Below are 23202 nucleotides of genomic sequence, written 5' to 3' on the forward strand. Positions count from 1 at the left end.
ATTTTGATGGAACTAAAACATATGATATCAGGAAACATATATCCTGTTCATCTCGAGGAGTCATTTATCATGCCACCTGCCCGTGCGGCAGGATCTATGTCGGTCTCACCACCCGCGAATTGAAAATCCGTATAAGAGAGCACTGCAGGGATATAGAAAAAGCAAAGACAGCAACAGACGAAACTAGTTTGAAAACCCTGCCTAGACATTTTAGGCAATATCATGCATGCAGCTCGGTGGGTTTGGTGGTGAGGGGCATAGATTCTGTCAACATGGGAATACGGGGTGGTGACATAAGTAGGATTCTGGCTCAAGTTGAGAGTCGGTGGATATACCGACTAGGTACTATGGCTCCGCAGGGCCTTAATGAGACTCTTGGTTTTGAAGCATTTTTATAGTCTTGTTTTTTGTTTTTGGTTTCTTCTCTTGTCTGATACATTTTAGGGGATTTGTGGGTTTATGTTGTTTTTTGCATTGTTTTTAATTTATTTTTTCTCTCATTTTTTTCATAAGTTATGGCATGATTATCCATTGTGTTCCGGCCTTTCCATATTTTGACCTGCGATGAATCCCTGGTATAATATGAGATCATGGACATCTAATCTGTGCGGCACCTAATTCCTGCTCGGTTGAAGATGCTTATGCTGCGTTTCTTGATTCTACATCTGAAAAACAACATGGCGGATGATCTGGGACTAACAGGACATGCCATTTAGAGTTTTACAATATATCTTTGTATCCACAGGTTATATTGATATTTATAATTTATTTATTACCTGCTAGAGGGATCTAGGTCCAGCTGTATGGGATTTTTAACCTTTTTTGTGCATCAAGCATCACATCCATCACATCTGTGTATCACTTATTTTCGTGTATATTGCTTTGTTCACCTTAGTATAAATTATTTATTATGCTTCATATTATAACCTCTTTTATGAGGTTATGTTTATGTATATACATTTCACTTTAGCTGATGTAACAACATGTATTCCTTTGGCTGTAGACTGCATTAGGAAGTTGGTGTGCGCATGGCGGCACGGGGCCACATGCTGGATCCTCTTGTCCCCGGTATAGGATCGTCGCTGCATCCCACCCCTTACGGTTGGTGTGCGGCTGCGTCCACCTCCGGTGATGCGTGGATCCTTATAGCTGTGGCATCGCTGTATTTCCATGCGCCATTCTAACCCACTTTCCTTTTGCTTATGCACTAAGTCAGGGCTCCCTCTGAGTCACTGAGGCTTACTTTGTTCTTGTTAATTCACAGCATGTTAGGGTTCCCTCAGAGTCACTGAGGCTTATATTGTGTTTGTTTAATTTATGGTTGTGTATTTTAATCTCATTAACCCCTTCAAGACCCAGCCTATTTTGACCTTAAAGACCTTGCCGTTTTTTGCAATTCTGACCAGTGTCCCTTTATGAGGTAATAACTCAGGAACGCTTCAACGGATCCTAGCGGTTCTGAGATTGTTTTTTCGTGACATATTGGGCTTCATGTTAGTGGTAAATTTAGGTCAATAAATTCTGCATTTATTTGTGATAAACACGGAAATTTGGCGAAAATTTTGAAAATTTCGCAATTTTCACATTTTGAATTTTTATTCTGTTAAACCAGAGAGATATGTGACACAAAATAGTTAATAAATAACATTTCCCACATGTTTACTTTACATCAGCACAATTTTGGAAACAAAATTTTTTTTTGTTAGGAAGTTATAAGGGTTAAAATTCGACCAGCGATTTGTCATTTTTACAACGAAATTTACAAAACCATTTTTTTTAGGGACCACCTCACATTTGAAGTCAGTTTGAGGGGTCTATATGGCTGAAAATACCCAAAAGTGACACCATTCTAAAAACTACACCCCTCAAGGTACTCAAAACCACATTCAAGAAGTTTATTAACCCTTCAGGTGCTTCACAGAAGCAGAAGCAACATGGAAGGAAAAAATGAACATTTAACTTTTTAGTCACAAAAATTATCTGTTAGCAACAATTTTTTTATTTTCCCAATGGTAAAAGGAGAAACTGAACCACGAAAGTTGTTGTCCAATTTGTCCTGAGTACGCTGATACCTCATATGTGGGGGTAAACCACTGTTTTGGCGCACGGCAGGGCTTGGAAGGGAAGGAGCGCCATTTGACTTTTTGAATCAAAAATTGGCTCCACTCTTTAGCGGACACCATGTCACGTTTGGAGAGCCCCCGTGTGCCTAAAAATTGGAGCTCCCCCACAAGTGACCCCATTTTGGAAACTAGACGCCCCAAGGAACTTATCTAGATGCATAGTGAGCACTTTGAACCCCCAGGTGCTTCACAAATTGATCCGTAAAAATGAAAAAGTACTTTTTTTTCGCAAAAAAATTCTTTTAGCCTCAATTTTTTCATTTTCACATGGGCAACAGGATAAAATGGATCCTAAAATGTGTTGGGCAATTTCTCCTGAGTACACCAATACCTCACATGTGGAGGTAAACCACTGTTTGGGCACATGGTAAGGCTCGGAAGGGAAGGAGCGCCATTTGACTTTTTGAATGAAAAATTATTTCCATCGTTAGCGGACACCATGTCGCGTTTGGATAGCTCCTGTGTGCCTAAACATTGGCGCTCCCCCACAAGTGACCCCATTTTGGAAACTAGACCCCCCAAGGAACTAATTTAGATGCCTAGTGAGCACTTTAAACCCTCAGGTGCTTCACAAATTGATCTGTAAAAATGAAAAAGTAATTTTTTTTCACAAAAAAATTCTTTTCGCCTCAATTTTTTCATTTTCACATGGGCAGTAGGATAAAATGGATCATAAAATTTGTTGGGCAATTTCTCCCGAGTACGCCGATACCTCATATGTGGGGGTAAACCACTGTTTGGGCACTCGGCAGGGCTCGGAAGAGAAGGCGCGCCATTTGACTTTTTGAATGGAAAATTAGCTCCAATTGTTAGCGGACACCATGTCGCGTTTGGAGAGCCCCTGTGTGCCTAAACATTGGAGCTCCCCCACAAGTGACCCCATTTTGGAAACTAGACCCCCCAAGGAACTTATCTAGATGCATATTGAGCACTTTAAACCCCCAGGTGCTTCACAGAAGTTTATAACGCAGAGCCATGAAAATAAAAAATAATTTTTCTTTCCTCAAAAATGATTTTTTAGCCTGGAATTTCCTATTTTGCCAAGGATAATAGGAGAAATTGGACCCCAAATATTGTTGTCCAGTTTGTCCTGAGTACGCTGATACCCCATATGTGGGGGTAAACCACTGTTTGGGCGCACGGCAGGGCTCGGAAGGGATGGCACGCCATTTGGCTTTTTAAATGGAAAATTAGCTCCAATCATTAGCGGACACCATGTCACGTTTGGAGAGCCCCTGTGTGCCTAAACATTGGAGATCCCCCAGAAATGACACCATTTTAGAAACTAGACCCCCAAAGGAACTAATCTAGATGTGTGGTGAGGACTTTGAACCCCCAAGTGCTTCACAGAAGTTTATAACGCAGAGCCATGAAAAAAAAAAAAAAATTTTTTTCTCAAAAATGATCTTTTAGCCTGCAATTTTTTATTTTCCCAAGGGTAACAGGAGAAATTTGACCCCAAAAGTTGTTGTCCAGTTTCTCCTGAGTACGCTGATACCCCATATGTGGGGGTAAATCACTGTTTGGGCACATGCCGGGGCTCGGAAGTGAAGTAGTGACGTTTTGAAATGCAGACTTTGATGGAATGCTCTGTGGGCGTCACGTTGCATTTGCAGAGCCCCTGATGTGGCTTAACAGTAGAAACCCCCCACAAGTGACCCCATTTTGGAAACTAGACCCCCAAAGGAACTTATCTAGATGTGTGGTGAGCACTTTGAACCCCCAAGTGCTTCATAGAAGTTTATAATGCAGAGCCGTGAAAATAATAAATACGTTTTCTTTCCTCAAAAATAATTATTTAGCCCAGATTTTTTTAATTTTCCCAAGGGTAACAGGAGAAATTTGACCCCAATATTTGTTGTCCAGTTTCTCCTGAGTACGGTGATACCCCATATGTGGGGGTAAACTACTGTTTGGGCACATGCCGGGGCTTGGAATTGAAGTAGTGACGTTTTGAAATGCAGACTTTGATGGAATGCTCTGCGGGCGTCACGTTGCGTTTGCAGAGCCCCTGATGTGCCTAAACAGTAGAAACCCCCCACAAGTGACCCCATTTTGGAAACTAGACCCTGAAAGGAACTTATCTAGATGTGTGGTGAGCACTTTGAACCCCCAAGTGCTTCATAGAAGTTTATAATGCAGAGCCGTGAAAATAATAAATACGTTTTCTTTCCTCAAAAATAATTATTTAGCCCAGAATTTTTTATTTTCCCAAGGGTTACAGGAGAAATTGGACCACAAAAGTTGTTGTCCAGTTTCTCCTGAGTACGCTGATACCCCATATGTGGGGGTAAACCATTGTTTGGGCACACGTCGGGGCTCAGAAGGGAAGTAGTGACTTTTGAAATGCAGACTTTGATGGAATGGTCTGCGGGTGTCACGTTGCGTTTGCAGAGCCCCTGGTGTGCCTAAACAGTAGAAACCCCCCACAAGTGACCCCATTTTAGAAACTAGACCCCCCAAGGAACTTATCTAGATATGTGGTGAGCACTTTGAACCCCCAAGTGCTTCACAGACGTTTACAACGCAGAGCCGTGAAAATAAAAAATCATTTTTCTTTCCTCAAAAATTATGTTTTAGCAAGCATTTTTTTAGATTCACAAGGGTAACAGGAGAAATTGGACCCCAGTAATTGTTGCGCAGTTTGTCCTGAGTATGCTGGTACCCCATATGTGGGGGTAAACCACTGTTTGGGCACACGTCAGGGCTCGGAAGTGAGGGAGCACCATTTGACTTTTTGAATACGAGATTGGCTGGAATCAATGGTGGCGCCATGTTGCGTTTGGAGACCCCTGATGTGCCTAAACAGTGGAAACCCCTCAATTCTAACTCCAACACTAACCCCAACACACCCCTAACCCTAATCCCAACTGTAGCCATAATCCTAATCACAACCCTAACCCCAACACACCCCTAACCACAACACTAACCCCAACACACCCCTAACCCTAACCACAACCCTAATTCCAACCCTAACCCTAAGGCTATGTGCCCACGTTGCGGATTCGTGTGAGATATTTCCGCACCATTTTTGAAAAATCTGCGGGTAAAAGGCACTGTGTTTTACCTGCGGATTTTCCGCGGATTTCCAGTGTTTTTTGTGCGGATTTCACCTGCGGATTCCTATTGAGGAACAGGTGTAAAACGCTGCGGAATCCGCACAAAGAATTGACATGCTGCGGAAAATACAACGCAGCGTTTCCGCGCGGTATTTTCCGCACCATGGGCACAGCGGATTTGGTTTTTCATATGTTTACATGGTACTGTAAACCTGATGGAACACTGCTGCGAATCCGCAGCCAAATCCGCACCGTGTGCACATGGCCTAATTCTAAAGGTATGTGCACACGCTGCGGAAAACGCTGCGGATCCGCAGCAGTTTCCCATGAGTGTACAGTTCAATGTAAACCTATGGGAAACAAAAATCGCTGTGCACATGCTGCGGAAAAACTGCACGGAAACGCAGCGGTTTACATTCCGCAGCATGTCACTTCTTTGTGCGGATTCCGCAGCGGTTTTACAACTGCTCCAATAGAAAATCGCAATTGTAAAACCGCAGTGAAATGCGCAGAAAAAAACGCGGTAAATCCGCCATAAATCCGCAGCGGTTTATGTTATGGCTGGCAATCAGGCAACACAGCGTGCAGTAATCAGCGCACATACAGAGATCTGGCAATAACCAAAAACAATAGGACGAGCTCTGAGACGTGGAATCTCTGTAGACTGCAGTACCTGATCTATCCTCACACAACTATAAGCAGCAGTGGATTGCGCCTATCACTACCTATGCAACTCGACACTGCCTGAGGAGCTGACTAGCCTGAAGATAGAAATACAAGCCTGACTTACCTCAGAGAAATACCCCAAAGGAATAGGCAGCCCCCCACATATAATGACTGTTAGCAAGATGAAAAGACAAACGTAGGAATGAAATAGATTCAGCAAAGTGAGGCCCGATATTCTAGACAGAGCGAGGATAGCAAAGAGAACTATGCAGTCTACAAAAAACCCTAAAACGAAAACCACGCAAAGGGGCAAAAAGACCCACCGTGCCGAACTAACAGCACGGCGGTGCACCCATTTGCTTCTCAGAGCTTCCAGCAAAAGTTAATAGCAAGCTGGACAGAAAAAACAGAAAACAAACTAGAAGCACTTATCTAGCAGAGCAGCAGGCCCAAGGAAAGATGCATTAGCTCAGATCCAACATTGGAACATTGACAAGGAGCAAGGAAGACAGACTCAGGTGGAGCTAAATAGCAAGGCAGCCAACGAGCTCACCAAAACACCTGAGGGAGGAAGCCCAGAGACTGCAATACCACTTGTGACCACAGAAGTGAATTCAGCCACAGAATTCACAACAGTACCCCCCCCCCTTGAGGAGGGGTCACCGAACCCTCACCAGAACCCCCAGGCCGACCAGGATGAGCCACATGAAAGGCACGAACAAGATCTGGGGCATGGACATCAGAGGCAAAAACCCAGGAATTATCTTCCTGAGCATAACCCTTCCATTTGACCAGATACTGGAGTTTCCGTCTAGAGACACGAGAATCCAAAATCTTCTCCACAATATACTCCAATTCCCCCTCCACCAAAACAGGGGCAGGAGGCTCCACAGATGGAACCATAGGTGCCACGTATCTCCTCAACAACGACCTATGGAATACATTATGTATGGAAAAGGAGTCTGGGAGGATCAGACGAAAAGACACCGGATTGAGAATCTCAGAAATCCTATACGGACCAATAAAACGAGGTTTAAATTTAGGAGAGGAAACCTTCATAGGAATATGACGAGAAGATAACCAAACCAGATCCCCAACACGAAGTCGGGGTCCCACACGGCGTCTGCGATTAGCGAAAAGCTGAGCCTTCTCCTGGGACAAGGTCAAATTGTCCACTACCTGAGTCCAGATCTGCTGCAACCTGTCCACCACAGAATCCACACCAGGACAGTCCGAAGACTCAACCTGTCCTGAAGAGAAACGAGGATGGAACCCAGAATTGCAGAAAAATGGAGAGACCAAGGTAGCCGAGCTGGCCCGATTATTAAGGGCGAACTCAGCCAACGGCAAAAATGACACCCAATCATCCTGGTCAGCGGAAACAAAACATCTCAGATATGTTTCCAAGGTCTGATTGGTTCGTTCGGTCTGGCCATTAGTCTGAGGATGGAAGGCCGAGGAGAAAGATAGGTCAATGCCCATCCTACCACAAAAGGCTCGCCAGAACCTCGAGACAAACTGGGAACCTCTGTCAGAAACAATATTCTCAGGAATGCCATGTAAACGAACCACATGCTGGAAGAACAAAGGCACCAAATCAGAGGAAGAAGGCAATTTAACCAAGGGCACCAGATGGACCATTTTAGAAAAGCGATCACAGACCACCCAAATGACCGACATTTTTTGAGAAACGGGAAGGTCAGAAATGAAATCCATCGAAATATGTGTCCAAGGCCTCTTCGGGACCGGCAAGGGCAAAAGCAACCCACTGGCACGTGAACAGCAGGGCTTAGCCCTAGCACAAATTCCACAGGACTGCACAAAAGCACGCACATCCCGCGACAGAGATGGCCACCAGAAGGATCTAGCAACCAACTCCCTGGTACCAAAGATTCCTGGATGACCGACCAGCACCGAACAATGAAGTTCAGAGATAACTTTACTAGTCCACCTATCAGGGACGAACAGTTTCTTGGCCGGACAACGATCAGGTTTATTAGCCTGAAATTTCTGCAACACTCTCCGCAAATCAGGGGAGATGGCAGACACAATGACTCCTTCCTTGAGGATACTCGCCGGCTCAGATAACCCCGGAGAGTCGGGCACAAAACTCCTAGACAGAGCATCCGCCTTCACATTTTTAGAGCCCGGAAGGTATGAAATCACAAAATCAAAACGAGCAAAAAATAACGACCAACGGGCCTGTCTAGGATTCAAGCGCTTGGCAGACTCAAGATAAGTAAGGTTCTTATGATCAGTCAAAACCACCACGCGATGCTTAGCACCCTCAAGCCAATGACGCCACTCCTCGAATGCCCACTTCATGGCCAGCAACTCTCGGTTGCCCACATCATAATTACGCTCAGCAGCAGAAAATTTCCTGGAAAAGAAAGCACATGGTTTGAACACTGAGCAACCAGAACCTCTCTGTGACAAAACCGCCCCTGCACCAATCTCAGAAGCATCAACCTCGACCTGGAACGGAAGAGAAACATCAGGTTGACACAACACAGGGGCACAGCAAAAACGACGCTTCAACTCCTGAAAAGCTTCCACGGCAGCAGAAGACCAATTAACCAAATCAGCACCCTTCTTGGTCAAATCGGTCAATGGTCTGGCAATGCTAGAAAAATTACAGATGAAGCGACGATAAAAATTAGCAAAGCCCAGGAATTTCTGCAGACTTTTTAGAGATGTCGGCTGAGTCCAATCCTGGATGGCCTGAACCTTAACCGGATCCATCTCGATAGTAGAAGGGGAAAAGATGAACCCCAAAAATGAAACTTTCTGCACACCGAAGAGACACTTTGATTCCTTCACGAACAAGGAATTAGCACGCAGTACCTGGAAAACCATTCTGACTTGCTTCACATGAGACTCCCAATCATCTGAGAAGATCAAAATGTCATCCAAGTAAACAATCAAGAATTTATCCAGATACTCACGGAAAATGTCATGCATAAAAGACTGAAAAACAGATGGAGCATTGGCAAGTCCGAACGGCATCACCAGATACTCAAAATGACCCTCGGGCGTATTAAATGCCGTTTTCCATTCATCTCCCTGCCTGATTCTCACCAGATTATACGCACCACGAAGATCAATCTTAGTAAACCAACTAGCCCCCTTAATCCGAGCAAACAAGTCAGAAATCAATGGCAAGGGATACTGAAACTTAACAGTGATCTTATTAAGAAGGCGGTAATCAATACACGGTCTTAGCGAACCATCCTTCTTGGCTACAAAAAAGAACCCTGCTCCCAATGGTGACGACGATGGGCGAATATGTCCCTTCTCCAGGGACTCCTTCACATAACTGCGCATAGCGGTGTGTTCAGGTACGGACAAATTAAATAAACGACCCTTAGGGAATTTACTACCAGGAATCAAATCGATAGCACAATCACAATTCCTATGCGGAGGTAGGGCATCAGACTTGGACTCTTCAAATACATCCTGAAAGTCCGACAAGAACTCTGGGATGTCAGAAGGAATGGATGACGAAATAGACAAAAATGGAACATCACCATGTACTCCCTGACAACCCCAGCTGGTTACCGACATAGAGTTCCAATCCAATACTGGATTATGGGTTTGTAGCCATGGCAACCCCAACACGACCACATCATGCAAATTATGCAGTACCAGAAAGCGAATAACTTCCTGATGTGCAGGAGCAATGCACATGGTCAGCTGGGCCCAGTACTGAGGCTTATTCTTGGCCAAAGGTGTAGCATCAATTCCTCTCAACGGAATAGGACACCGCAAAGGCTCCAAGAAAAATCCACAACGTTTAGCATAATCCAAATCCATCAGATTCAGGGCAGCGCCTGAATCCACAAACGCCATGACAGAATACGATGACAAAGAGCACATTAAGGTAATGGACAAAAGGAATTTGGACTGTACAGTACCAATAACGGCAGAGCTATCGAACCGCCTAGTGCGTTTAGGACAATTAGAAATAGCATGAGTAGAATTACCACAATAGAAACACAGCCTGTTCAGACGTCTGTGTTCTTGCCGTTCTACTTTAGTCATAGTCCTGTCGCACTGCATAGGCTCAGGTTTACTCTCAGACAATACCGCCAGATGGTGCACAGATTTACGCTCGCGCAAGCGACGACCGATCTGAATGGCCAAGGACATAGACTCATTCAAACCAGCAGGCATAGAAAATCCCACCATAACATCCTTAAGAGCTTCAGAGAGACCCTTTCTGAACAAAGCCGCTAGTGCAGATTCATTCCACAGAGTGAGTACTGACCACTTCCTAAATTTCTGACAATATACTTCTACATCATCCTGACCCTGGCATAAAGCCAGCAGATTTTTCTCAGCCTGATCCACTGAATTAGGCTCATCGTAAAGCAATCCCAGCGCCTGGAAAAATGCATCAACATTACTCAATGCAGAATCTCCTGGTGCAAGAGAAAACGCCCAGTCCTGTGGGTCGCCGCGCAAAAAAGAAATAATAATCAAAACCTGTTGAATAGGATTACCAGAAGAATGAGGTTTCAAGGCCAAAAATAGCTTACAATTATTTCTGAAGCTCAGGAACTTAGTTCTGTCACCAAAAAACAAATCAGGAATCGGAATTCTTGGTTCTAGCATCGATTTCTGATCAATAGTATCTTGAATCTTTTGTACATTTACAACGAGATTATCCATTGAGGAGCACAGAGCCTGAATATCCATGTCCACAGCTGTGTCCTGAAGCACTCTAATGTCTAGGGGAAAAAAAAGACTAAAGACAGAGCTAAGAAAAAAAAATGCTGTCAGGATTTCTTTTTTCCCTCTATTGGGAATCATTGGTGTGGCTCCTTGTACTGTTATGGCTGGCAATCAGGCAACACAGCGTGCAGTAATCAGCGCACATACAGAGATCTGGCAATAACCAAAAACAATAGGACGAGCTCTGAGACGTGGAATCTCTGTAGACTGCAGTACCTGATCTATCCTCACACAACTATAAGCAGCAGTGGATTGCGCCTATCACTACCTATGCAACTCGACACTGCCTGAGGAGCTGACTAGCCTGAAGATAGGAATACAAGCCTGACTTACCTCAGAGAAATACCCCAAAGGAATAGGCAGCCCCCCACATATAATGACTGTTAGCAAGATGAAAAGACAAACGTAGGAATTAAATAGATTCAGCAAAGTGAGGCCCGATATTCTAGACAGAGCGAGGATAGCAAAGAGAACTATGCAGTCTACAAAAAACCCTAAAACGAAAACCACGCAAAGGGGCAAAAAGACCCACCGTGCCGAACTAACAGCACGGCGGTGCACCCCTTTGCTTCTCAGAGCTTCCAGCAAAAGTTAATAGCAAGCTGGACAGAAAAAACAGAAAACAAACTAGAAGCACTTATCTAGCAGAGCAGCAGGCCCAAGGAAAGATGCAGTAGCTCAGATCCAACACTGGAACATTGACAAGGAGCAAGGAAGACAGACTCAGGTGGAGCTAAATAGCAAGGCAGCCAACGAGCTCACCAAAACACCTGAGGGAGGAAGCCCAGAGACTGCAATACCACTTGTGACCACAGAAGTGAATTCAGCCACAGAATTCACAACAGGTTTAGCACTGCGGATTTATCAAATCCGCAGCGGAAAAATCCGCAGAGGACCAGAATACGTGTGCACATTCCTAACCCTAACCCTAACCCTAGCCCTAACCCTAGCCCTAACCCTAGCCCTAACCCTACCCCTACCCCTAACCCTAACCCTACCCCTAGCCCTACCCCTAACCCTACCCCTAACCCTACCCCTAACCCTACCCCTACCCCTACCCCTAGCCCTAACCTTAACCCTAACCCTACCCCTAACCCTAACCCTACCCCTAACCCTAACCCTATTCTAACATTAGTGGAAAAAAAAAATTTCTTTATTTTTTTATTGTCCCTACCTATGGGGGTGACAAAGGGGGGGGGTCATTTATTATTTTTTTTATTTTGATCACTGAGATAGATTATATCTCAGTGATCAAAATGCACTTTGGAACGAATCTGCCGACCGGCAGATTCGGCGGGCGCACTGCGCATGCGCCCGCCATTTTGGAAGATGGCGGCGCCCGGGAGAAGACGGACGGGACCACGGCTGGATCGGTAAGTATGATAGGGTGGGGTGGGACCACGGGGGGGGGGGATCGGAGCACGGGGGGGGGAATCGGAGCGCGGGAGGGGTGGAACGGAGCGCGGGGGGCGTGGAACGGAGCACGGGGGGGCTGGAATGGAGCACGGGGGGGTGGAACGGAGCACGGGGGGGTGGATCGGAGTGCAGGGGGGGTGATTGGAGCACGGGGGGGTGATTGGAGCACGGGGGGAGCGGACACGAGCACGGGGGGGAGCGGAGCACAGGGCGGAGGGGAGCCGGAGCAGTGTACCGGCCAGATCGGGGGGGTGGGGGGGCGATCGGAGGGGTGGGGTGGGGGCACACTAGTATTTCCAGCCATGGCCGATGATATTTCAGCATCGGCCATGGCTGGATTGTAATATTTCACCCGTTATAATGGGTGAAATATTACAAATCGCTCTGATTGGCAGTTTCACTTTCAACAGCCAATCAGAGCGATCGTAGCCACGAGGGGGTGAAGCCACCCCCCCTGGGCTAAACTACCACTCCCCCTGTCCCTGCAGATCGGGTGAAATGGGAGTTAACCCTTTCACCCGATCTGCAGAGACGCGATCTTTCCATGACGCCGCATAGGCGTCATGGGTCGGAATGGCACCGACTTTCATGACGCCTACGTGGCGTCATGGGTCGGGAAGGGGTTAAACAATACTAGACTAAGCGGGCACCATCCAACTATAATGAAGAAAAGGGGATCACCACCTGCATACAATATATACAAGTAACTACAACAAAGGAAAGTGTATGCAGAGAAAGATTGGGATCACCACACTAGTTATAGGAATATGAAAACAATCTTTATTCAGGAACAAGACACAAACCTTTAAAAACACTTAAAACCCATAACAGAACCTGGGATAATGGGTCTGCATAGATATCAGGTGAAATACCATCAAAACAAAGCACAACACTAAACAGCCATTTTACAGCAGAATGTATATTAGCATAAATAAATCCCTCTATACAACCAAGGCATGTAATCCCAATATGCACAGATACTAATGACAAAGCATCCCATATGATCACTATTAAATAGGTAAATACAGACCAGTGTGTCCCATATAGGCAATATGTGCACCAGTTAATACTGGCAGCAGAAGAAAAAAATATAATGTTGATGCCTCCATGTGAAGCCTCCCATTAGGCAAAAGGGATCTCACCTATCCTCTCAAAAAATGGAATCACCCTACGGTTAGGAAATGTCAAACACAGAGGGTCTGCTGGGCTGTGTGAGTGCTAGGACCCACGCGTATCGACGCTCAAAAGCGTCTTCCTCAAGGTCAAGGATAGGTGAGATCCCTTGAGGAGGGGTCACCGAACCCTCATCAGAGCCCCCAGGCCGATCAGGACGAGCCAAGTGAAAAGCACGAACCAAATCGGCAGCATGGACATCGGAGGCAGCAACCCAAGAATTATCCTCCTGGCCATAACCCTTCCACTTGACAAGATACTGAAGCCTCCGCCTCGAAAAACGAGAATCCAAAATTTTCTCAACCTCATATTCCAACGCTCCCTCAACCAAAACCGGGGCAGGAGGATCAACCGAGGGAACAACGGGCACCACATATCTCCGCAACAAAGATCTATGGAAAACATTATGAATGGCAAAAGAGGCTGGAAGAGCCAAACGAAAAGACACTGGATTGATAATTTCAGAAATCTTATAAGGACCAATAAACTGAGGCTTAAACTTAGGGGAAGAAACCTTCATAGGAACATGACGAGAAGACAACCAAACCAAATCCCCCACACGAAGCCGGGGACCAACACACCGACGGCAGTTAGCATAACGTTGAGCCTTTTCCTGAGACAACGTCAAATTGTCCACCACATGAGTCCAAATCTGCTGCAGCCTGTCAACCACAGAATCCACACCAGGACAATCAGAAGGCTCAACCTGCCCCGAAGAAAAACGAGGATGAAAACCAAAATTACAAAAGAAAGGCGAGACCAAAGTAGCCGAACTAGCCCTATTATTAAGGGCAAACTCGGCCAACGGCAAGAAAGCCACCCAATCATCCTGATCAGCAGACACAAAGCATCTCAAATAAGTTTCCAAGGTCTGATTAGTTTGCTCAGTTTGACCATTAGTCTGAGGATGAAACGCCGAAGAAAAAGACAAATCAATGCCCATCCTAGCACAAAAGGCCCGCCAAAACCTAGAAACAAACTGAGAACCTCTGTCAGACACAATATTCTCCGGAATGCCATGCAAATGAACCACATGCTGAAAAAACAATGGAACCAAATCTGAGGAGGAAGGCAGCTTGGGCAAAGGTACCAGATGGACCATTTTAGAGAACCGGTCACAAACCGCCCAGATAACAGACATCTTCTGGGAAACAGGAAGATCCGAAATAAAATCCATGGAAATATGCATCCAGGGCCTCTCAGGGACCGGCTAAGGCAAAAGCAATCCACTAGCGCGGGAACAGCAAGGCTTGGCCCGGGCGCAAGTCCCACAGGACTGCACAAAAGTACGCACATCCCGCGACAAGGATGGCCACCAAAAGGACCTAGCAACCAAATCTCTGGTACCAAAAATCCCAGGATGACCGGCCAACACTGAACAATGAACCTCAGAAATTACCTTACTTGTCCATCTATCAGGAACAAACAGCTTCCCTACCGGACAGCGGTCAGATTTATCAGCCTGAAATTCCTGAAGCACGCGCCGCAAATCAGGGGAGATGGCAAAAAGAATCACCCCTTCCTTAAGAATGCCAACCGGCTCAAGGACTCCAGGAGAGTCAGGCAAAAAACTCCTAGAGAGGGCATCAGCCTTAACATTCTTAGATCCCGGAAGATACGAGACCACAAAATCAAAACGGGAGAAAAACAGGGACCATCGAGCCTGTCTAGGGTTCAGCCGCTTGGCCGACTCGAGGTAAATCAGATTCTTATGATCAGTCAAGACCACAATGCGGTGCTTGGCTCCCTCAAGCCAATGTCGCCACTCCTCAAATGCCCACTTCATAGCCAACAACTCACGATTGCCGACGTCATAATTGCGCTCCGCAGGCGAAAACTTTCTGGGAAAAAAAGCACACGGTTTCATCAAAGAACCATCAGAATTCCTCTGAGACAAAACGGCCCCTGCCCCAATCTCAGAAGCGTCAACCTCAACCTGAAAAGGAAGAGAAACATCCGGCTGACGCAACACAGGGGCAGAAGTAAATCGGTGTTTAAGCTCCCGAAAGGCCTCAACAGCCGCAGAGGACCAATTCGTCACATCAGCGCCTTTCTTCGTCAAATCAGTAAGGGGCTTATTCACACTGGAAAAGTTGGCAATGAAACGGCGATAGAAATTAGCAAAGCCCAAAAATTTCTGAAGGCTCTTCACAGATGTGGGTTGAATCCAGTCATGAATGGCTTTGACCTTAACAGGATCCATTTCTATAGACGAGGGGGAAAAAATAAAACCCAAAAAAGAGACCTTCTGAACTCCGAATAGGCACTTAGACCCCTTCACAAACAAAGCATTATCACGAAGGATCTGGAATACCATCCTGACCTGCTTCACATGAGACTCCCAATCATCGGAATCAAAATATCATCCAAATACACTATCATGAATTTATCAAGATAATTGCGGAAAATATCATGCATGAAGGATTGAAACACAGATGGAGCATTAGAGAGCCCGAATGGCATCACAAGGTATTCAAAATGGCCTTCGGGCATAATAAATGCAATTTTCCATTCGTCACACTGTTTAATACGGACAAGATTATATGCCCCTCGAAGGTCAATCTTAGTAAACCAACTAGCCCGCTTAATCCGAGCAAACAAATCAGAAAGCAAAGGCAAGGGGTATTGGAATTTGACCGTGATCTTATTAAGAAGACGATAATCTATACAGGGTCTCAAGGAGCCATCCTTCTTAGCAACAAAAAAGAAACCCGCTCCCAATGGTGACGAAGACGGTCGAATATGCCCCTTCTCCAAAGACTCCTTAACATAACTCCGCATGGCGGCATGCTCTGGCACAGACAGATTGAAAAGTCAGCCCTTAGGGAACTTGCAGCCAGGAATCAAGTTAATAGCACAATCACAGTCCCTGTGCGGTGGAAGGGAACTGGACTTGGGCTCATCAAATACATCCTGGAAATCCGACAAAAACTCAGGGACCCCAGAAGAGGGGGAAGAGGAAATTGACATCAAAGGAACCTCACTATGTACCCCTTGACAACCCCAACTAGTCACAGACATAGTTTTCCAATCCAGCACCGGATTATGTTCCTGTAACCATGGAAAACCCAGTACAACAACATCATGCAGGTTATGCAACACCAGAAAACGGCAATCTTCCTGATGTGCTGGAGACATGTACATAGTCATCTGCATCCAGTACTGAGGTTTATCCTTGGCCAATGGTGTAGCATCAATACCCCTCAAAGGAATAGGGCTCTGCAAAGGCTGCAAGGAAAAACCACAGCGCCTGGCGAATTCTAAGTCCATTAAGTTCAGGGCAGCACCTGAATCCACAAATGCCATGACAGAAAAGGACGACAATGAGCAAATCAGGGTCACAGATAAGAGAACTTTAGGCTGTATAGTACTAATGGTAACAGACCTAGCGACTCTCTTAGTACGCTTAGGGCAATCAGAGATAACATGAGCAGAATCACCACAGTAAAAACACAGCCTATTCTGACGTCTGAATTCCTGCCGTTCTGTTCTAGTCAAAATCCTATCACATTGCATAGACTCAGGACTCTGCTCAGAGGACACTGCCATATGGTGCACAGCTTTGCGCTCGCGCAGACGCCGATCAATCTGAATGGCTAGAGACATAGATTCGATCAAACCGACAGGCGTAGAGAAGCCCACCATCTTTAAGGGCTTCAGAAAGACCTTTTCTGAAAATAGCAGCCAGAGCCTCCTCATTCCATTTAGTGAGCACAGACCATTTTCTAAATTTCTGGCAGTATAATTCTGCCGCTTCCTTACCTTGACACAAGGCCAACAGGGTTTTTTCTGCATGATCCACAGAATTAGGTTCGTCATACAATAATCTGAGCGCTTGAAAAAATGTGTCTACATTCAATAATGCCGGATCCCCTGATTCAAAAGAAAAAGCCCAGTCTTGAGGGTCACCCCGCAGCAAGGATATGAAGATTTTTGCTTGCTGAATGGAATCACCAGAAGAATGGGGTTTCAAAGCAAAAAACAATTTGCAGTTATTTTTAAAGTTCAAAAACTTGGATCTGTCCCCAAAAAACAAATCAGGAGTAGGAATTCTAGGCTCCAAAGCCGGAGTCTGAACAACATAATCTTGGATACTCTGTACTCTTGCAGCAAGTTGATCCACACGAGAAAACAAACCCTGAACATCCATGCCAGAGCATAAATCCTGAACCACCCAGAAATCAAGAGGAAAAAAAGAGACAAAACAGAGCACAGAAAAAAAAATGGTTCAGAACTTTCTTTTCCTTCTTTTGAGATGCGTTTAATTCATTTTTGGCCACTTGTACTGTTATGATCTGGTGGTTTAGGAACAACATGAGACAAGCTCTGAAGGAGGTGGTATCTGTACTGACCGCAAACCCTGAACCTAGCAGTGCAACTAAAAATAGCCGTGGGGGGTACCTGATGCTCCCTAGACCCCTCGGCACAGCCTAAGATCCAACTTCCCCTAAAGATGGAAACAGGAAACCTATCTTGCCTCAGAGAAAATCCCCAAAGGAAAGATAGCCCCCCACAAATATTGACGGTGAGAGGAGGGGAAAATTACATACGCAGAAATGAAATCAGATTTTAGCATAGGAGGCCAGTCTAGCTTGATAGATAGGACAGGAAAGGATACTGTGCGGTCAGTATAAAAACTACAAAACAATCCACACAGAGTTTACAAAAATCTCCACACCTGACTAAAGGTGTGGAGGGTAAATCTGCTTCCCAGAGCTTCCAGCTAACAGAAATAATCCATACTGACAAGCTGGACAAATATAGAATGCACAGAACAAATAAGTCCACAACAAGTGGACTGAAATGAGCAAAGCCAGAACTTATCTTTGCTGAACTGGTCAGGAAACCAGGAAAATCCAAGCAGAGATGTGACTCCAGCCAGGAAACATTGACAAGTGGCACTGCTGAAGGAAAGAGCCAGGCATAAATAACCGAGCAGAAAGACAATTAGTGGAAGCAGCTGCAGACTGCTAAATCCAAGGAGCAGCCATTCCACTTAAAACCACCGGAGGGAGCCCAAGAGCAGAACTCACAAAAGTGCCACTTACAACCACCGGAGGGAGCCCAAGACCAGAATTCACAACATAACCCTAACCCTAAAACACAAACCCTAACCCAAACTCTAACCCTAACCCTAACACAAACTCTAAGAAACTCTAACACAAACTCTAACCCTAACCCTAAAATGCAAACTCTAACCGTAACCCTAAAAGACAAACTCTAACCCTAACCCAAACTCTAACCCTAACACAAACTCTAATAAACTCTAACACAAACTCTAACCTTAACACTAAAACACAAACTCTAACCCTAAAGCACAAACTCTAACCCTAACCCAAACTCTAACCCTAACACAAACTCTAACAAACTCTAACACAAACTCTAACCCTAACCCTAACCCAAACTCTAACCCTAACCCTAAAACACAAACTCAAACTCTAAAACACAAACTCTAACCCTAATTCTAACCCTAACACAAACTCTAACACAAACTCTAACAAACTCTAACACAAACTCTAACCCTAACCCTAACACAAACTCTAACAAACTGTAACACAAACTCTAACCCTAACCCAAACTCTAACCCTAAAACACAAACTCTAACCCTAACCCTAACCCTAACACAAACTCTAACCCTAACCCAAACTCTAACCCTAACCCTAGGGATCCTAACCCTAACCCTTAGGGTTAGGGTTAGGATCCCTAGGGTTAGGGTTAGGGTTTGGGGGTGGCTTATCAGTGTGTATTCTTGTGTTTTTTTTCTATAAAAACGCATGCAAATGCATGTGCTTAAAAACGCATGCGTTTACATAGACATCAATACGTTTTTTTGCCGCAAAAAAACGCATGCGTTTTTTTCCAGCAAAAAAACGCAGCTAAAATTACTACATGTTGCATTTCTGCAATACAACCCATGCAGAGAAAAAACGCATGCTTTGCAAAAACGCGTCAAAATGCATGCAAAAAAAGCATGCGTTTTTAATGTTAAGTATAGGAAAAAAAACATATGCATTTTTTTGCGTTTTTTTAGTTCAAAAATGCAAAAAAAATGCAAATGTGAAACCAGCCTTACTGCAAAAAGATGCCCGCTTACAATCCATTTTTCTAGACCCCCACTACTGTGTTTTAGGCAGCCCCCAAATCTAAGAAGCATCATTGTCAAAAGCTCCCTGTTCTATCCAACAGCTGTAGGAACCTTTCCTTGCAATCAGAAAAAAATGTAAAACTTGTCCATTTATAATCACCATGGACAAGATAAAGATCTTCAATTCATATCAGGACTACAAGATCCCAGGTACTTTCAGCTCCATCACTTCTAATGTGATGTACTTAATTATTTGTACTAAATGTCCAACTGGGGGTCTGTATGTGGGGGAGACAGGGCAAAAACTGAGAACAAGAATGAAGTTTCATTGCTATACAATAATAGAAAACAGAATGGATCTACTTGTGGAAATACATTTTTGTCTCCCCAATCATAACATTATGGACATGAAATTACTTGTATTAAAGGGTCATTTCAAATCTAAAAGAGACAGAAGAGTTTGGGAATATAAACTGATGATGACCTTTGACAGTCTTAGTGCAGGAATGAATGTGTCGCATGGATGTATGTCTTTTTACATCAACTAAGGAACTAAAGAATTTGCCCCTCAGACCATGTGGGGTCTTCACAACAGAACCAGACCCCAATCAGTTGACAATAAACTATTCCTTATCTAAGAACTGGTCCAATATTTATGGACATAACTGTTTATCACTCATGGTAATTCTGCTTCATGTCACCTGTCTCATCTACAGCATTTTTTTTCTGAGCTGTGTTGTGCATAAATACAGTATGTGAGTCTGCAGAATTTCTTTTAGCCTATGCCTGATGAAGACAAGCAAATAAGGCAGCACACTGCAGCGCTAAAACATGCAACCATGAAACACGAAAATTGAACTGCATTACTACACTAGAAATATGAAAAATGAGAGCGTTTAGCGCATAAAAATGGCCAATTTTATGTGTACCTGGTAGCCCCTTTACGGCATCTCTCTTATACCAGGTCCTAAACTTGCCTTACCTCGATGAGAATAAACGTCTCCATCTGAATGGGTACATGTGAAACCTCTTCCTAGACTAAAATTCTCTCTCTCTATGGAGGGGTATTGGACCTGCTGTAATTAAAACACCTGTGGCTAGGAGGCGGAGTGCATGATCAGAAGGCTAAAGAATACATTTCAAAAACCTGACCGGCACATCCAAACATAGACTAAGTGTGAACAGGTGCTGAACCTAGAGTAGGCAGCCTTATTTACTTGACTGTATACGAGTTGGCGACTCTAGGTTCAGCACCTGTTCACACTTAGTCTATGTTTGGATGTGCCAGTCAGGTTTTTGAAATGTATTCTTTAGCCTTCTGATTGAGCACTACGCCTCCTAGCCACAGGTGTTTTAATTACAGCAGGTCCAATACCCCTCCATAGAGAGAGAGAATTTTAGTCTAGGAAGAGGTCTCACATGTACCCATTCAGATGGAGACGTTTATTCTCAGCGAGGTAAGGCAAGTTTAGGATCTGGTATAAGAGAGATGCCGTAAAGGGGCTACCAGGTACACATAAAATTGGTCATTTTTATGCGCTAAACGCTCTCATTTTTCATATTTCTAGTGCAGTAATGCAGTTCAATTTTCGTGTTTCATGGTTGCATGTGTTAGCGCTGCGGTGTGCTGCCTTATTTACTTGACTGTATACGAGTTGGCGACTCTAGGTTCAGCACCTGTTCACACTTAGTCTATGTTTGGATGTGCCGGTCAGGTTTTTGAAATGTATGCCTGATGAAGAGACCTGAGTTGTCTTGAAGGCTTGCAATTTGTTACCATCTTTTCAGTTAGCCATTAAAAGGTATCAACCACTGAGGACTCTTGATTCTAAATATTTTTCTATCTACTGGTTAACACGGTACCATGATATATATCTTTCCTGTATCTTTTGAAACCTTACATTCTTCGTGGTACAAAGATTAGCAAGGGATCTATTTCGATTAGACATACCTGTTTGCTCTCTGCTCAGGGGATATTGTTTAATATGCACCGGTACAGTTCCTGGCTTCAATTTGATGGATACTGGTGTTATCCCAAACCAACGTCTCACTTATTCTTTATCCATACTGCAGCTGATATTTGCTCAAGCATTTGCTGAATGTCCTCATCTTTGTCAATTTTCAGTTCTTCGTCATATATCGTAGCTAAGGCCAGTTTAACATTAGCATTTTGAGGAGCTGCGGAGGGCTGCAGACTTCCTCCGTGAAGCCCCGCCTTTGGGCACACCTCCACCTCTAGCTCCGCCTACTTCTAGTCACTATCTCCACTGCGTATGCCCTGGTGGAAGATTTATATCAGCAGAGCCCAGGAATACCACCTGCAAATGCACAGGCTTTATACAGTGGGTCCTCTATCAATATAGATTAAACCCACTTCACTGCAAGCAGGCAGGCAGGGAATATTCAACCTTTCATACAGACTACTTATTATCTAAATTTGGTTTATACAGTATTCCGGGGCATATGACAGCCAATCCTTAGGATCTGACTACTTCAACAAAGATTCATCCCTACTAGTCACACGTCTAGTAAGTATTATCTCCATGCTAAATCTGTAGAAATACAGCACACCGATCACTGGAGATAGATATATATATATATATCTACTATATAAAGCTGAATGTGTGTATGTGTGTGTGTATGTCCGGGATTGCCATCTGCACCGTCGCAGCTACAGCCACAAAATTTTGCACAGTCACACGTCTGGACCCCGAGAGCGTCATAGGCTATGTTGTGAGGCGAAATTTTAACCCTGTGCGTTCCAATTCACCAAACAATTTTGCCCCCATCTACATAATGGGGAAAAAAGTGAAAGGAAAAGTGTTGGAGGCGTCGCAGCTACAGAAACAAAATTTTGCACAGTCACATGTCTGGACCCTGAGAGCGTCATAGGCTATGTTGTGAGGTGAAATTTTAACCCCGTGCTTTCCAATTCACCAAACAATTTTGCCCCTATCTACATAAAGGGGAAAAAAGTGAAAGGAAAAGTGTTGGAAGCGTCGCAGCTACAGCAACAAAATTTTGCACAGTCACACGTCTGGACCCTGAGAGCGTCATAGGCTACGTTGTGAGGTGAAATATTAACCCCGCGCTTTCCAATTCACCAAACAATTTTACCCCTATCTACATAATGGGGAAAAAAGTGAAAGGAAAAGTGTTGGAGGCGTCGCAGCTACAGAAACAAAATTTTGCACAGTCACACGTCTGGACCCTGAGAGCGTCATAGGCTACGTTGTGAGGTGAAATACTAACCCCGCGCTTTCCAATTCACCAAACAATTTTGCCGCTATCTACATAATGGGGAAAAAGTGAAAGGAAAAGTGTTGGAGGCGTCGCAGCTACAGCAACAAAATTTTGCACAGTCACACGTCGGGACACTGAGAGCGTCATAGGCTATGTTGTGAGGTGAAATATTAACCCCGCGCGTTCCAATTCACCAAACAATTTTGCCCCTATCTACATAATGGGGAAAAATTGAAAGGAAAAGTGTTGGAGGCGTCGCAGCTACAGCCACAAAATTTTGCACAGTCACACGTCTGGACCCCGAGAGCGTCATAGGCTATATTGTGAGGCGAAATTTTAACCCCACGCGTTCCAATTCACCAAACAATTTTGCCCCTATCTACATAATGGGGAAAAAAGTGAAAGGAAAAGTGTTGGAGGCGTCGCAGCTACAGAAACAAAATTTTGCACAGTCACACGTCTGGACCCTGAGAGCGTCATAGGCTTCATTGTGAGGTGAAATTTTAACCCCGCGTGTTCCAATTCACCAAACAATTTTGCCCCTATCTACATAATGGGGAAAAAAGTGAAAGGAAAAGTGTTGGAGGCGTCGCAGCTACAGCAACAAAATTTTGCACAGTCACACGTCTGGACACTGAGAGCGTCATAGGCTATGTTGTGAGGTGAAATTTTAACCCCGTGCTTTCCAATTCACCAAACAATT

General features: G+C 44.6%; 1 protein-coding gene across 2 annotated transcripts in view; it reads right to left on the reverse strand.

Moving 5' to 3' along the window:
* The window catches only part of LOC138663424 (oocyte zinc finger protein XlCOF6-like), a 394108-nt gene that overhangs the window by 83002 nt on the left and 287904 nt on the right, over positions 1–23202 (reverse strand). Inside the window, exon 1 of one of the 2 annotated variants that reach the window (XM_069749628.1) lies at positions 21208–21481. The exons of the other annotated variant lie outside the window; for it this stretch is intronic. The gene's annotated coding sequence lies outside the window, so the exon portion shown is untranslated. Of the gene's footprint in view, positions 1–21207; positions 21482–23202 lie in introns of those variants that run through there. 2 annotated transcript variants of the gene reach the window in all.

Source organism: Ranitomeya imitator, chromosome 2 (genome assembly GCF_032444005.1).
Source record: "Ranitomeya imitator isolate aRanImi1 chromosome 2, aRanImi1.pri, whole genome shotgun sequence".
NCBI lineage: Eukaryota > Metazoa > Chordata > Amphibia > Anura > Dendrobatidae > Ranitomeya > Ranitomeya imitator.